This window comes from Manduca sexta, unplaced genomic scaffold (genome assembly GCF_014839805.1).
Source record: "Manduca sexta isolate Smith_Timp_Sample1 unplaced genomic scaffold, JHU_Msex_v1.0 HiC_scaffold_3880, whole genome shotgun sequence".
In the NCBI taxonomy this organism is placed as follows: domain Eukaryota; kingdom Metazoa; phylum Arthropoda; class Insecta; order Lepidoptera; family Sphingidae; genus Manduca; species Manduca sexta.
In genome coordinates this window covers 1-3,884 of record NW_023594997.1, presented here as the reverse complement: position 1 = coordinate 3,884, position 3,884 = coordinate 1, and the positions used below count along the sequence as shown (strand labels likewise).

Here is a 3,884-nt window from a genome sequence, read left to right as displayed (position 1 = left end):
GTCTAATACTTCCTTCGCGTACCATACCTATTACCTATACCTATGTAAATAAACTTTGATTCCTTTAGATGGTTTATGACGTTTTTCATTGTGTTATCATTAACAAACTGCATTGAACATGGATATTCATCACCAAGGAATATATTATTACGCTTTTAAACTTATTATCCGTAGTAAAAGATATCAATACCTACAGTTCATAATAAGTATCTCTTTCATTAAAACAATAACTTTTGCTTACAGTGACATGCATACCAGAGTTAAACTCGTGTGCAGTTAGCTGTAAAACTGAAGCGAATGCAAGGAACGCAGAGGTAAGATGCTTTATCAAAATCATCGAATTCTAATGACTGTTGCCGGTGGGCAGCGGCAGCTGTCCCTCCAACATTGCAGTCCACGCCGTCCATCAGGGGCACCGCTTGCTCGTTTGCCTACTTATGCAATATATTTTTTGGTAATATCGAGATTAACCTGATCGTGGCAAAAAAAAAATTACCGTCGAGTTAGATTAGTTGCGCTATTTTCTTGCCTTTGACATGCTAAAGTCGATTTTTCAATAATTAACACGGTGCATTTATTTTTTAGAAGGATATTTTCATACTTTCATACGCATAGATCTTTTTATTTAGAGGTAGGAAGAATTGATTATGTCTATATTCTATCGCTCACCACGCCTATTCCTTCCCATGATGTTAAAAGACATTAGGGGCACATTAGGGATGAGTTAAATATTACGTTTTTCGAATAATTAAATTACCTAAATTCAATCTTTGATGTATGAATTTTACATTAAATACTATATAGATGCAGATGGTTTCCATTTTGAACATAATGTACTATAGGTTAATCTCATTACCAAATATATATATTGTCTCGACATCTAATAGGAATTGCTTGTTAATATTGTAAATTGATTTCAGGTGCGGGCTCTAGCCCAGGGCTATCGGCCGACGCCTGCCTATGTTTATGTCACAGACGTGGACACAAGCGATCCGCGTATGTATTAATTTGTGTTTGTAATTAATTCGGCCATTGTTATGACATTCTGTATTAATGAGATTCAGCTATATGACATTATGCGAAATTGTTAATTTGTCCTTTAGCACAGCAACAAAGGAATGGCGTATGATGTAATAAACGACGATGAGTCGTAGGCTGCAGTATGATAAAGTTTATTATCACGAGAAATGCAGTTCACTTGCCGTTCAGTTTTGCCTGCGTAAAGACTTTTTAGTGGTATTTGATACAACAAGTATAAGGTCGATGAAATGAGAAATGTAGCTTACTGAACACTGTATTGAAACGAGCGACTCGTATAGTAATCACTGATGACAATCCAGTCGTACCTACTTATATATTTAGTGGTAGTTAAAGTCAGTACTGGATTTTAACCAGTTTGTGCGTTGAATCATTTCTGCACAACACAGTCCACCTTGTAAATGAATTACCCAATTTTTGTTTGTTCAGGCACAGTAAAGTGACCTCTCTACATCTGATGCTAAGTGAAGTAGTGTTCAGATAGAATTTATAATTATCCCTCACTAGTCAACACAATTATGTCGGCCTGTTTGGAACTGGATGTATACAGGCTGGTCCCGGAACGCGACACACTCTTACATGTACCACCATATGTCGGTTCTTATACCTGAGGCCATAGCCAAGATGTCTTTTACAATCGGTATCTCTAATAGAGACTAAAAAAGGGTTAAATGACATCTAACGATGAGTCTATTCTAGAATTGATGTCATTCTCATACATTAAGTTAGCGTTAACGATTGTAGAAATGGATCTTGGCTACGCCCCCTTGTAAGATCACTACCCGGACGGATAAAAGTATCCTAACACCACCTCATTACAACTACACGTTTGTTTCAGTTGAGACGCCGCCTGTGATATCATTCGCTCTGTACGTGTGCTTCGCGTGTTCGTCTTCCTTCAGCTGGCATTCGCCTTGGTCGCTGCGGCGTTGGCTATCGTGAACGCCACTAAGAACCCCATACAGAACCAGTTTTCGGTCTGCCAGGTAAGTCGTTTTATTATACTATTACTATAGTTTAGAATAATGTAGTCACCCCATTATATGAGAACAAAAGCTGATAATGTCTGCGTTACTCAGCTGTCCACGATTGAAAAATGGCATGATAGTATTATACTATGTATCTTCGATTGAGTAGAACGGAGCATAGATGGACATTTTGTCAACGGTTATCTTTTATGGTGGTTTTCATACAACGTACCCATAATATGAAAAAAAAAGTTCTGGTAGTGATCCTGTAATGAAGAAGACCTGTTCAGTACGGATTGCATCCAGCGTCTTCAAAACTTTGCCGGAAGACATTTCTACATCTAAGGGTAAAAAATTTACTTTAGATGATGCTTCTTTCTAATTTGGCGACTGCAGTATTGGGTATTATAACGCTCTTGTTGTTCGGAATATACTGCGACTTCAGGATTGAAAGACCATTTAGCGGTATCATACATAGCTCTGGCTTATTCGTGCCGGGACCAGCACTTGGTTATTCGTATTGGTAAGATTATTTTTAATATTATTGATGCGTGTAAAATTGAAACTTTTACACAAATGCAATGTGCTTGACTGATGATAAGTCATTGAACCACCCATAATCAGTAGCTCCATCGTCAGTTTGATATTTTTGATGTTAAGGCTGATAATATTATAATTTGTAACACTTGCTATGCTAGGAAATTCGTCTGTGGTGGTAACCGCCATGCAGGTAGCAATGGGAACTAAAATTTCGTATTTTAAACAGTGGATGATACTGCATTACACCGCAAATTTAATATACACTAGCTATTGTTCGCGACTTCACCCGCTAGATAAGCATTTCCCTCAACAAAAGATCTTGAAACACTGTATAATGCCAGCGTAAAAAAATAATTTAAAAAAATCTAGTTTTCTCATGGGAGCCAATTACTGGGATAGAAAGAAGCTCATATGTTAATCCAGGATATACTCTATCCGTGTGCCAAAAGTTATCCAAACCTTTCACTTGTTTGTGCCTTTACTTACAACCATCCAAACATTTTAATAAACTTTTGCATTTATATTTATAATTTTATTACGGTTGTTTTATTTCAGGTTACTAATATGCTCAGTATTCTGTAATTTAAGCAATGTGGGCCTCATTCAACTAAGAGCATATCTTCTGGAAAGAGATCCCCGCCGCCAGAAATCAAAGTGGACAACCACCCTTCGGATGGAACTATTTTTATTTATTAAAATATGTGTTTTAAAGGTTTACTTTAAGTTGTCAGTCGTTTAACAATGAATGCATTTACTTCATTAATCATTTTACTAAATAAGTTCCTAACTCAACAGAAGTAGGAATATAATAAGTAGGTTTATTGTTCTCGTTTTTCTTATAAAGATGTAGATGAATCGTCTACGAAGAGAACATCAAAGATTTACTCCTGACGTTTCGAAGACTGCCATCTTCATGGCCACGAAGCTAGTTGTATAAATTAACAACCTTGTTGTTGAATGCCTTTATTATGTATTATTTATTCGTAAATAAACAATTTTATATTTAAATATCATTCTTTTTTTTTACCTTTATTTACAGGTGATTTCCTTTGATTAAGTATATTTCTTCCTCTACTTATTCCCCACTTTATTTGGTCGGCTCTCCTAATATGTCAGCGCCAAGTTGTTCTGTCTTGTGTTGTAGATTTCCCGAGAATTTGAAGTACATTTCTATATATTAATTTCACACCTTATTTACAATTGAATATTAAGAGGGAACAATGATTATAAAATATTATTGTTCTTATTGTGATCGACATCTATTAAAATGGATAACGACGGCAATATCTTAACTAAATATCCGTCCTTTCCCCGAATTCATGATTACAGATTTTTGAT

The 3,884-nt window shown here is 35.9% G+C and overlaps 1 pseudogene; it reads left to right on the top strand.

Moving 5' to 3' along the window:
• Window positions 1-243: 243 nt before the first annotated feature.
• On the top strand, window positions 244-2,171 carry LOC119193281 (annotated as a pseudogene).
• The last annotated feature ends 1,713 nt before the right edge of the window (window positions 2,172-3,884 follow it).